At 37.5% G+C, this 13,974-nt stretch overlaps 1 protein-coding gene across 1 annotated transcript in view; it reads right to left on the bottom strand.

Annotated features, from left to right (window-relative positions):
* The window catches only part of LOC126212615 (uncharacterized), a 176,463-nt gene that overhangs the window by 52,148 nt on the left and 110,341 nt on the right, over window positions 1–13,974 (bottom strand). The window lies entirely within an intron of this gene.

The raw sequence follows: 13,974 nt of genomic DNA, 5'->3' as shown, positions 1-13,974 counted from the left end.
CTCTACTGCGCCTCTGGCATCTGCCAGAACGGTTCGAAACTTCACCAGCGCACAAACATCAAATGTGAACCACTAACAAGGACGTTTGTCTTTGTATATTAAAGGATTTAAAAAAAAAAAAATGTGGGTCAATACTTATTGAACGACCCCCGTACTTATAACATCAGATAATAGATGGGATTTTAAAACTAACTGACCGACATTTTGCTGATGTCTTGAAGAAAAAAACAAAATTCATACTCGTTGGATTTCTTAACATTTATTTGACTATAAAACGTAATAGAGATTTACGGCACCAATAATTTGCTCCCAACTTTCACAAGAATAATATTGTGATACATAATGGTATGTGAAACATCTTTTTAAGTAACAATGATATAGAAATCTCCAATGCACTATTGTTTACAGTGCCAGAGCTACGCTTAGTATTTCTGAATATCTTAGAAGTAATTTCCTCCTCATTAGGTAGGTATCAATGTAGCTTCCATCCTTTATTTTGTTTACAGCAACCGAAAAGGTTACTAGAGTACCTTCTTTTTTTTTCTGGCAACATAATCGTCCTGAGACCACCATTTAGAAGTCTAAATGTACAAAGTACAAGGCCATTAATCCATCAGATAGCCTTAATTACAGCAAAATGATCTCTCGAGTAAGCTAAATGGTTACATTGTGAGACCTGAAATGATACTTCCTCACCTCGAGATAGCACTCTACCGTGGGCTTCAATGGATGGGGCAGTTTTCTCGAATAAGAGAAGCCACAATGTTGTGTAAGCAGCAACATCACTACCTGCTACAACGGTAACTGTAAACATTTTATTCTTGGCTGCATTAGTAATCAGTGACACATACGCCATCAATGTGTATGTCCTGTTACATTTCCTTACCTTTCTCTTAATGGGATAAAAGTCTCTGTCAAAAGAAAGGAAGGATTGACCTCCCAGTGGGAACTATTGATTTACAGAATTGTCTTTGACAAGTGAAATTCGCGTTACCAGTAGCTGATGTCGACAATAAACACAAACGGTGAACCACTGTTGCATTGAGAAACCACCTAATTCAGTGACTTATGGAGTTTCAAAATCAAAGGCAAATATTTATAATGCATTGACGGCCATTGTATAAGGCGCACTTTCGGGATTCTACACAATTATTCAACATTCATATTGTCACATGAAACGGAACTGTCAAAAATTGCGACTAACTGGGTTTTTATACTAATTGATTCAGTCTAAGTCAGCCCTCTGCAGTCCGCCCCCGGTAGCTGAGTGGTCAGCGCGACAGGATGTCAATCCTTAGGGCCTGGTTTCGACTCCTGGCTGGGTCGGTGGTTTTCTCCCGTGGTGAGTTGATGTTAGTCAAGATTGCCTTTAAGGCGACAAAGACGCCATTATCAACACTTTAGTGGGTTTGGTCGAGGTCGTGTGATAGGGCTACGAGAAGCTGAGTGTTCCTTCTGCACTACTGCAGAAAGACTTGGCACGGACGTAACCAGTGAACATGATTACTGGCAGCGGCGATCACGGGAATGTACAGTGGCAAGAGGACTGGCGACGGGACGGCCACGTTGTACTACCAAGAGGGAACACCATTGTGTTCGGCCTGTAGGTGTGGACCACCATACTGCATCTGCAGTACCAACCTCTGCAGCAGTTGGCGTCACAGTGACACAACGAACTGTTACAGATCGACTGCTTTCGAGACAGGCGCCCTCTAACGTGCATTCCACTGAGTCTGGACTTGAGTGGTGTCAAGCGGGAGCTCACTGGAGAGGAGGGTGGAGGTGTGTTCTGTTTTCCGATGAAAGCTGTTTCTGCCTCGGTGCCGGTGACGGACGTATGTTGGTTGGGAGGCCATTTTTCCACGTGCTAGACGCACTGGACCTACCGCTAAAGTTATCGTCAGGGGAGCAATTTGGAATGACAGCAAGAGCACTCTCGTGGTTATCCCTCGCAACTCGATTACAACTCTGTACGTCAGTCTGGTGGTTATAGCCCGTTGTGCTGGCTTTCATTAACAGCAATCCAGAGGGTGTTTTCCAACAGGATAGCGCTCGCCCACACACCACTATTGTCAGCTCTACAGTTTGTCGACTTATTGCCTTGGCCTGCTCGATCACCATACCTGTCTTCAATCGAACGCGTACGGAACATCATAGGACGATTACTCCAGCGCCATCCACTAACAACATGCTTCCGTCAGTGTATATTGTCAGGAATGATGTATTCTGGAGTTTTTACAGTAAAAGCACCCCGTGATGCACAAAGTCTCTCTCTGGGAGCATACACAACAGAAGTAACACCGACTAAACAAGTGTGCTAGCATAATTGGTAGGCTTCCGCGGCCAGAGTCAGTCGACATAAAAGTTTTCTGGGTTTGGTACCGCGTCATAATGTAAAAACTACTGCTGCTGGAGAAAAACCAACGTTTCGGCCAAGATTGCAGCGGCGTTCTTCTGGGTCTAATGGTACGTTCTAGCTATGCAGTGTCCTTTATGTTTTGTTGTTAGTGTTCACTGCGCATGCCGTTACGTCATAATTTTAAAAAGATAGTTAGTTTCGTTGGTCACTTAAGGAAGAAGGTGAGGGAACTTCATTTTAATAGGTTATTGCGGTGGAGGGAGAACGTGACCTCTGTTGTCTACTGGCTCTTGTGTTATGTGCCATGATTGGTGGTCACCGTCGAATGAGAAGTTTGCTGCTGTTTACCAACTGCTGGACGTCGGCCGTTACTCGCCGGTGGTGCTCGTGCCTCGTGTTGACAGTGCCGTCTGTTGGGCTCTGATTGCTGGCAGCCAAGATGGGGCAAGCCTGAGTGCATCCTCCCTGTTCATGTTGTTAGGGTGTTTGAGTATTTCGATGGCCTCTCTGATTTTACGTTTCCTCGTAATTGGCTTTTTGGCAAACACACAGGCTTCGCTGAATTTTATTTCTTTTCCGCAGTCTTGGTGATGCTCTGCCACTGCAGATTTGTTGTGTTGCCCTAAACGAATATAACGCTCGTGTTCCCGAACGCGCGTTGCTATTGGCCTACCAGTCGCGCCGATGTATGCACCTCCACATTCGCATTCCACCTTGTAAACGCCTGCAGTGTGTAATGCATCCACCTTGTCCTTAGTGGAGCCTAGCACGCCCTGGATCCTACGACCACTATAGAAGACAGGCTGCACCCCAACGCGCCAAGGTGTTTGCCTATTCGGTCAGTGACGTTTTTACATAAGGTAAGCGCACTGTTGGCTGCAGTTTGTCTATTTCTTGCTTATCTTTCTTGCTTGTGTTCGTCGACAAGGCTGTGTTTATCGACTAATGGCTGTAGCCATTGGCAGTTGTGGCCGAAACGATGCTTTTTCTCCAGTAGCAGTAGTTTTTACATTATGACGCGGTATCCCACCCAGAAAACTTTTATGCCAAGTGAGCGTTTCCCCTCATTGTGTCTTCTATTAATTTGACGCAGTACGGTTCCCAGACTGACGAGTAAAACTTAAAAATAGCTTGAACGAGTGTTTTGTTTTGTTGTCCAGTACATTCGTAGTCAAGATTCACCTCAATATGGATCTGCTTGTCCTGCTTTTTTTGCTGTATGTTTTCATTACAATTTAGATAGCTCTAAATACCTACTTCCAAGAATTTTGAAGATCGCCACTGTAGCTAGTGATATGTGTTTAAACCTGTAATTTAACAGTAATATTGTTTTCGCCTATTAGGTACAATAATGCCATTCATTTATATTCAGCGCCAATCTCAATCTTCTTCATACCGCCACACCCAAACACTCTTGTATCCCACCTGTAGATAAAACGACCACATCGAAACGCATATACCGAGCAAGGCGACGCAGTGGTTGGCGTATTGGAGTCGCAGTCGGGAGTATGACGGTTCAAACCCTTCCACCCGTCCTGATTTATATGAAGATGGTATCTGTTCTTTCGAACATGTCTGAAAGAACAGCTACCATCTTGATGTAGTTAAGGCTAACCAGCAATTGACCTCCTTCTGTGCGGATGCACACGCATTGCCCGAGCTCTTATGGCACTCGGTAAGATGGTCTGCCGTGAGTAATGAGTGTAACGGGAATGGGCACTACGAATGTAGTGTGTGGACGTTAAGTTGGGAATCTGGGTCTCACAGGCAGCGTGCAAGGGATAAATGCCTGCAGTCGCACTATCCTCTGTGTCCTCCGTGGCTCAGATGGATAGAGCGACTGCCATATAAGCAGGAGATCCCGGTCGGGGCACACATTTTCAACTGTCCCCGTTGGCGTATGTCAACGCCTGTCGGCAGCTTAGGGTCTTGATTTAATTATCATTCCATCCTGATTTAGGTTTTCTGTGATTTCCCTAAATCATTTCAGGTGATTGCCGGGTTGATTGTAAATAAATGATGAGTTCCATTATTGGGTCCGAACATCATCTACATACATAGAATACTACTGAATACAAAGATAAGCAGCTGCATGAAGTTAGAAAATTTTTCCTCCATCGAATTAATGAAGAATTCCTGCCAAGGGGTTACCCACTACAAGACTGTAAGGTTGTTGGTACGTTTAACCCATTACATTCAGAGTAGTGATCTTTCACTATTGTCAAGTAACCCAATGAAATCAGTACTTTGTTCATCAGAAACATCTTTTTTAAAGTCACGTAGGATATTTTCTATGATACTGACAGTTGTTTGAACTGGCAGCTTGGTTTATAAGTTGGTAACTTTCAATAAAAGTAATTTTGTATCCTGATCACATTCTAAGCGCCTATTTTCAATTAATAAATTGTGACTGTTCATGATCTAGTAATTATTTGTCCTACTACCTTAATTTTGCTCACTTTGAGCACTTTAATGGTTTGTGCACTGGACTGATGGTGTATGTAAACTGATGCGTCACTTTGCAGCAGTTCCTGTAATTTTAATTTATTACCTATGTTTATACTTGTCACTAAGCATTGTTACTTGTTATAATTATGTTCACTTATACCATAATTTGTGGCACTGTATGGTACCCACCCCATAGATGACTTGCATTGCAGTGTTTCCGCACAGAAGTATATCAGCTGACAAACTTTTCAGTCTCATGTAAGTCACAGTGGCTTGCGATGTTTGTGCTTTTAATGTTGGCTTTTAAGTACAACTTTTATTTATTTGACTTTAGCACCTTAGCTCACGTAGCTTTATTATCCCTGCCTGCAATGTGAACATATGTAAGTAACATCTGTTCCCACTTTAGTATGTCATGTGCTACTTCAGAATTTTGAAATTTTTGTTCTTGTCTTATACTGATAAAAGATTGTAGGTAACTATGCTCATTCTGATTAAAAAAAAAACAAAGCAATAAACTCTGTGCAACCAGTTGGCTGTTTTTATCCTTCATTAAAATTTAAATACAGTTAATGAAAGTCAGACATATTTATGATTGTCAGATTTTTACCAGACCAAGTATCCAAGGGTGTGACAAAGTACCAAGTTGTAAGAAGAAAATTACTAAACATAAGTATGGCAATTAACTATCACAGTCATTGTGAGGAAGTGTTAAGTTAAATCCTTCTTCAGTGTCAGGCTGTGCATGAAAAATCGAAAACTGATATGTGCTTCATGCAAAAAACAGTTTTCGAAAAAAATGTGTGATCCTTTCAAAAAGAAAGGCAGATTAAATGAGCAAGCTTACTATTTATACTTCGAGCCTACAACAAAATTTCTATGTTCATTTTAACTATCAGAATGACATGATTTAGAGTAAGATAGTTATTAAATTCTTATTTATTGTAATCATGAAAAAATTGGTAAATTTAAATGGGTTTTACCAATGAAAAGACCTTCAGTTGCAAATAGATTTCAAGAGTCAAATAGTACATTTTAATACAATTTTACCTAGGAGTGAAATACATTTGGTGCTAGAAAAAACACCTTTTTTTATAAATACAGTTAAATGTAATGTAATGCCAAATGTTTCAGACCAAAATGCTGTTAAAAATGTGATTCTAAATATTATGATTGATCTTGGCAGTATTAAAATAGAAAACACTCGTCAAATAATGGTTGTCGATTATGTATGAAACGTAGGTTGGGCACTACAATATGTTTTAACGATGGAGTAAATAGCAGATTAAAACCCATGAAAAGAATAGGCATCAAAGCTGGATAACATGAAAAGTGGGCTGCTGCAAGTGGACAGGCAATATGTTCCTGAAGCAAAGATAACTACTGAAAGCCTGGTAAAGGAGGCCAGAATAACAAATGAACGAAAGAAAACCTAAGAAGGTGAAAGGTGCACTCAGAACCAACAAGATTATGGAGTTGGAATGTTTTGACATGTTATCATTGGGAAGAAAATGACATGCAAATCCTTACTTTACTGTAATCAAGGTTTTTGCATTCTTAGGTATCATTATCACATCCAATATTAAAGCTGTAAAAACTTCTATATTGCAAGAATAATAATATAGTGGTTGCTGACATAGTGAAAGACATTTTTCAATAGCTCATTAAATATTTTAAGCTGGGAATATCATACGTTCTTAAATTATAAGGAGAATATATTGACTTCTAAAAACTATTTGTTCAAATACATAGAACAGCAATTTGGTAAATTCTACTTGTTTGCTGTTCCAACTAATTAATAGCTAAAAGAATGAAATTTGTTTTTTATCTGGAGTTGCATGCAAGCACCGTGAACCTAAATTAAATAAAAATTACATGAAAGTCAGTATGGAAGAAACACCGAAATTCACTCCTCTATGTATTCTATAGCTTTTAAATTGCTTCACAGAAAGTTCGTGATATACTAGTTACATGGTTATAGTTTCATTTCAGTACCTATTAAAGTTTCTGAGCTATTAATTTTCAAAATACTAGTAAACACTACAGGTCATGACGTCTAGGTGCCTTTAGTAATGATAAGAAATGGATTAAAAATATTACAATAGCAAAATTGAAGATAATGAAATCAGACTAGGGTAATGCTTTAGTTATTACCAGTAAGCATGAATATTTAACAAAAATTTTAAACTTTTTAGGGATAACAATGTTTCAGCACTGAGTCAAGATGCAACCCCCACATTGCAAGAAGAAATTAAATGTGCTAAAGATGACACAAATCTCTTGTTCAGACTGTTGCAGAAAATGAATACTATATATACATCCACAGACGTCAAAAGTGCGCTCACAGTTCAAGGTACATAAATTACTTCGTCCAATTCATCCAATTTTGTATAGTATGAACTGTGTTTATCAAATGTTGCTAGATTATTCAAGACCAATTTTTAAAAAAATTATTCCTTTTTCAAAATAATTACTCTGTCCCTTACAATAAGAGCCTAATAACTAAAATTAAGTGCTTAGAATGTGATCAAGGTACAAACTTGTTTTCATTAGATTTTACCAAATCATACAACAAACTACCATTTCAACTATCAGGATGACAAATAAAACTTAAATACCCATAAAAAAAACTGACAGAAAACTTACTGATTTTATTTGTATGTTTCAAATAGCAGTGTAATACAACTACTTTGATTTTAACGTAAAAATTGTCAACAGATTTACAGTCTTGCAATGAGCAACAGATATGCAGGTATTCTAGCAGATATCTTCGTTAATTCACTGGAGGAAAAATGTTTGAAAAATTGTTCAGCAGCTTATCTAGGTAAGCACATAGTTGACATTCTGATAGTTTATTTCAGATTTGTAATGACCTTCATGAAAAAGTTAATCTCATCTATGAACTAGAATACGAGAAACATCAGCTTAATTACTTAGGTTTCACTCTAATTACAGTTAACGATAAGATGTATTTTGATATGTTTCGAAGAAACTAGTACGGGTAAAATTTCACCCTGAAGCTCGACACATCATAAATCTTCTAAAACAGCCTTTATCCACTCCACCTTTCATAGGGCTGTTTCAGCATCTTTGTATTCCAAAAATACTAAAGCTGAAGCGAATTTAATAAAAACTATAGCACTTAATAATGGTTATGAACCTTCCTAATTAGATAATATTTTCAAAGCTAAACTGATAGCTGTGTTAATACTTCAGGCAACACTGTTAATACTGACAGTGCCAGAAGCAAACAATTTTCCTCACTATCATACTTAGTGACCATTTCCTAAAGAGTTTGTCATCTATTAGAAAAACGATATGTATGCAAAGTAGCTGTTTCTACTGTTAACAGTTTACAGAAAAATCTGATTCACAATTTTATATAATCTAAAACCCCAGTGCCTATTTCAGGGTTGTATAAAATAATTTTTGAACCCTTTCCAGTTTATTCCACAGGACCAGAAGGGCCGTCAGTATCAGATACAAATAGCATTTATTAGGATGGGAGGGTATAATGACAATAATTGGTCCTTTGAAGATATTTCGCTTATTACAGGCCACACCCTGAAGGAGTCCATGTAGTTATTATCCTTCATCAGGAAAAGAAAAGTTATAGGCTAGATATATGTGATGAACTGAAAATTTTTAAGCATGTGTTCAGTAGAGATGGTGTCTCTCTGAACGAACTGCTGGAATTGCGAAATACGTATATCCTCAATAGCTTCCAACCGCTGTTAGCAATGTTTTGACATACTGCCGTTATGACTGAAGATGTTTTACACACAGCTCTTAAATATTCTCTTTGGGTTGTTGTTACAATGGCGTGTATCAACTGCTGTTTGCATTTGCAACACTTCCTGCACATTTCATATATTGTCCGTTTCCATAAATCTGTTATTATCCTGATCTCTTGTTATAGCTATTTTCATATATAATGTAGCTTTTTTCTTAATTTGTGCTGCTCTACTATTATTGCACCTGAGAATTGACGTGCACTGCGATTTCCCTCATAATGGCGTAATAAGGTGACAAACCTTTTTGTCTGATGCCTGTATTAGTGACCTGTTACGCCTATAGTTTTAATGGTGGCTTTACAAGATAACTTCTACTAACTGACTTGATCACCTCGGCTCATATGCTTTTATTATCTCTGCATCCAGTGAGAACCTATGTAAGCAATACATGTCATGTTTCTAGCACATCTTTCGCTACTAACGGCATTTGAAACGTTTGTTATTCTCCTATGATGGTTAAATATACTTATAATTAACTTTACTTATTTTGTTGAGAATGTGTGTGGTCAGTATTCAAACCAGGTCAATGCAAAAAAGTTTGAGGAAACGGTTGGCTGTTTTTTATCCTTCATTAAAACTTAAAAGCGGTTGCTAAATGTCACCCATGTTCGACACTGTATATCACTTTTGTTCATGTGCTAGACATGCGATACGTTTGGTTGAAATTGTCGATTAATGGCAGGTGGTGTTGAAAATGAAGAAACATGTACTTGCTGCAGAACTTCCAGTTCACAAACGACTCAGCAAAACTTTCTACAAAACAGTGGAATGTGCAGCCAATTATTCGTTAAAAGTCGTGATTTTCTCGCTTTAATGTTTGATTACATACAAAATGCACGCTTCCCTGAGACACCAGTTCAAGACATATACTGTTGTCGTTAGCTGCCTATCCAAGATTTGTCTGTGCATGACATGTTAACCAATTCAGTATTTCTTTATCTACCAAGGGTGGAAAACATTAATAATTCCAGATTTGTTGTGTAATTTCTTCCCCATTACTTCAATCTTGGAGTATCATCAAATGTTAAAGAACTTTTGTTGTATTGTGATGACTTTTCAGGTCAGAATAATATCCACAGTTTCATCAGAGGCCATATTATTACAAAATAAACGTTAATTCCACAGAGACTTCTGTTAGCTACATCCCTAGAGATAACAAGGTATCATTCACTGTTTCATCTTTTATGGAAATCTGCTTTTCTGCAGAACGCACCGGAATAATTGTGGCAAAATCTTTCATAGCAGGAGCAATTTAATATTTTTTTTTCATCTCTGGGCCAACATATTCTCATATCCCAGAACTACCAAGTCAAGATGGTCTAAACTCTGTGTGTCCAATCAGCGAAAACGATATTAAAGAAAAAAAGGTGCTAATGTACATTTCTGACAATGATGAATCAAAAGTACTTTATGAAAAAATTGCTCCTTGGAAACAAAGAAAAATGAGAAGTGTAATTCCATTTTGGAAGGTTTGTTCTGTTATTTTATTTCTCTTGATGATTTGCTGTTATATGTATTCTGAATTTGTTTTTCAATAAACAAAATACATGTTATGTCTTTATACACTAGAATTTCGTTACATATGAAGGACAACTGAATTTCATTTGAAATTATGGATTCATTTGAAATCTGACTTAACTTCTCTTGTTGTAAAACAAAATTTCAACAGGAAGAGGGTAAAATGTTATGTTTTTAATGACAGTTTTACAAATTTCCCTCTAGGGACTCAAGTGATCTTGCGAATTCAGGATTCTAATATTTTGGCTGCTGTAAGTGGACTTTGCGATTTATGAGTTGGTCCTCAGGTTGTGCTTAATTAACAGAATGACTCTGCCTTTCACGTGACGCTGAGATATAATTTGGGGATTTTGCCGCCATTCTAATTACGAATTCACACACACAACTGTACTGGAATATTACTATTATTTTGTTTCACGTTTAAATGAACTGCTATAGGAAACGATTCTTAATGGTCATACACATTACTGTGAGTCATAGGTTATGACTTCACTTTTGCAGTGAGTAGATGCTACGCTTGAGAGCAGACTTGTGCAACTTGACCCTATGATAATAATGAACCACAATTCTGAACAGACATGCACAATTAGCCGAGAGTGCTAACGTGCTGTTTCCTGGACTCTGGTAGGCGCGCCAGCACCAGATCGCATACACTGGCGGATTAAAGACTAAGGGCTGGTGTGCTGACCAGCCTGGATGTGGTTTTTAGGTGGTTTTCCACATCCCACAAGGCGAATATCGAGCTGATCCCCACTTCCCACCTCAGTTACACGATTTGCAGACATTTGCAAAATGTTTGCACTCTTTCACGGTTTACACTAGTCACAGACAGCTGGAGTGCACTACTTCCATCCCAGTGGGTACAGGGTGAAGACAAGAAGGGCATCCAGCCCCCCCCCCTCCCCCATGAAACAAACATTGCCAAAATCCATAGTAAAAACACAGACCCAAGAGTAGCTGGACCAGATCTGAATATAGATAGATGTATGTTTGTCAAAATGAGTTAATAGTGGTAACTGAACCCAGTTTGAATGAAGCATGTAGCCTTATTCGATAAGGAGAATTATGTAGAGCAAATGTTTACTTTACACTACAGACCCACCACGCATCCTGTAGAGATAGCTATGACAGTGATAAACTTCATCTGTCAGGTTTACTGTCTTAACGAACATGGAAAATGGGGTCAGTTAATTGACAAAATACAGGACATAATCAATAATGTGCCACATATGTCTACAGGATTCAGGCTGGTAGAAGTTCAATACATAATACGATCAGAGAAATCCTAAGGAACTTGCGTGATGATTAAAAGATATGGGAGGAGAGGATCAGTAAGATGCAAGAAACGATAATGAAGAAAGCTGATAGCAAGCACTATAAACTTTTAGTGTATCCAATAGTGAATGGGAAGGCAGACCATGTTTAGCTTGGGACACAAGTTCAATTCAAGATGGCTGCTCACGAAATTCAGAAATTCTACTGTATATAACAAGGTCTTTATAAAAGTGTTGAAACTGAACACCAAAGTATCCTGGAACCGAAAAATGTAAGAACTGACACCATATATGCAAGGGTACATGCCAAAAATGCCCATAAATTTTGCATAATGGTGGAATGGGGAAGGAAAGCACATGGAGGATGTCAATCAGGAGGCAATGGAATATGGAGACGAGCAGCAAGGAGAATGAATGTAGCCTGAAAACGATAAGAATGGACAAATACTATTAACAATGATTAACATGGTGTCTTCACTGTCTGTGTCATTCTGTTTTATTTATGATGAGAACAGCACGGTGGACAGCTTTAGTTGTGAATTAGTTGGCATTGCCACTTTCATGAAGGTAGTAATGGATATTGTAGGAGTGTTACTACATTGCACACATATCCTTTTTTTCATGCATATGGATGCTGAGACACTGTGTTGTTTATATGACTACTGAATGTCAGTTGCAAAAGAAGAGTGAAGATTATGTCACAGTGCGGTCTTCCTTCCACATTACAACAATCACTGATATGGAAGGCTGCAGTGTTGTAGCTGAGGCTAAATCTCAATGTTAGCAGATGGACGAAGAATAATGGCAAAAATGGCTTCGGAGCAGCTGGAAAGTCAATGATATCATCTGCACAATTGACTACTATAACAGAGCCAGCTTCAGCAGGAAGGTGGTTGCTATACCATTATGGAGTGTCCACAACAATGCATAGAGCATGAGCACTCGGCCAAGAAGTATCTACCAGTTGCATTTGTCACCATGTGTGCACGTGGTCTGAAGCGTTGTGTGACAAAGAAAAACGCTAATTATGCATGTGCTAGAGCATTCTTTTCTCCCACCAGACTAATCACCACTGCTTTATCTTCAAATGTTTATTAACTACAAATAAAATATTTATCTTTCTACTTTACAATACCTACACGTCCTTATGTCTCCCTAGCTAGTAAAACTGAAGACTAAACACGCATTATATTTCCTAGTGCTATCGTATTTAGGCTTGTGGTGTATATCCTTGATTGTGTTTTATTTATTATGGCGTTAGAGAGGAAAAGTTTTATTTTATTTGTGTAGGAGTTTAGAGTTAAGGTATTAAATGTTTCCTGTGCCTCGTTTTCTTCACTTTCTTATCGAGATGCCATTAGTATTACGGTTTCATTTTCAAAAAAGAATGCTGTGTTTCATGTGTGGTCTTAAGTTCCTTCTACATTTTAGTGAAGAATTCATAAACAAATAATTAAGTGCTTTTATTAGATAGAGTGTTTTTAAAAATGTTATTGAGTTTATTAATATCATCATTATTAAAAAAAGTTTTACTGTTGATAGACCATAATTAAATTTTCCAATACATTTTTTATTTTATGTCTTTAACTTCAAAAAAATCTTTTTCGATGGCTTTCCTTCTTCTACTTGCTCAAATAGTTTACTGCTAAATGGAAAAAACTTCATCAAGCCTCACAATTTCTTCTCTTCATTGGGATTGATTTTTTTTCAAAGACATCGTCGTCAACTCTGCAAAAGTACCCAGTTTTGTCTTGATGCTTCTCTATCAAATACTTCTTTATAAAGAGGGAACTCATGTAAAGTAAATAAATTACCTTGTAATGATTTATTTAACATGCTGTAGCTTTTGATACCAAGATTTCTATCTACAACTCTAATTTCAGTCACTTTCATGATATTGAGATTATTTGTTTTCAAAATAGGGATAGTTTGTTATGCTAAATTATGTGACATAAATGAACTAAACCAGCTTTCCCTAATCTACTGTATGTAGTTCAGCTATTTCTTCTACAATGATCACAAAGTTTGGCTAATATGAGCTGGTTTAATTGGTTGGGCATTTAATAATGGGAAAAATTAAATAAGAATTTTAAAAAGAAGATAAAAATATGTGACAAATAGATAAATTTAAGAAGAATCTTTGGACTTTGAGGCTTATGTAAAATTTCCACTTTTTTATATTACTTCAGAATCAGTAGAGTCCAACCTGTGGTCTGTTAATTTTATGTGTTTGACTTTTAGTAAATGTCATCTCATATGAGTTTTTGTTATTTCTTCTCCACATTTAAACACTGCTTTAACATATTTCCTTCTTTACAGAGATAAACCAGACATATACTTTAACACTTGTCCCTAGATGTAGGATTTAAGTAAAAAGAAAACAAAATTTAACATTTTGACAATTTATAGATTTTTTTGCAGCTGCGTTTTGACAAATAACAGGCACATCATTTTTCATATAAAGCAACAGTTTAGCATGCTCATTGCTATCAACTAATTCTAAATGACCCTAATAACATTCCGATGTGATATGTTTTCCATATACAGGAAGAACGCCACTATGCCTAATTTTTCGACAAAT

Source organism: Schistocerca nitens, chromosome 11 (assembly GCF_023898315.1).
Source record: "Schistocerca nitens isolate TAMUIC-IGC-003100 chromosome 11, iqSchNite1.1, whole genome shotgun sequence".
Classification (NCBI taxonomy): Eukaryota; Metazoa; Arthropoda; class Insecta; order Orthoptera; family Acrididae; genus Schistocerca; species Schistocerca nitens.
Note: the sequence above shows the minus strand (reverse complement) of the source record. Positions and strands in the feature narration are given on the sequence as shown.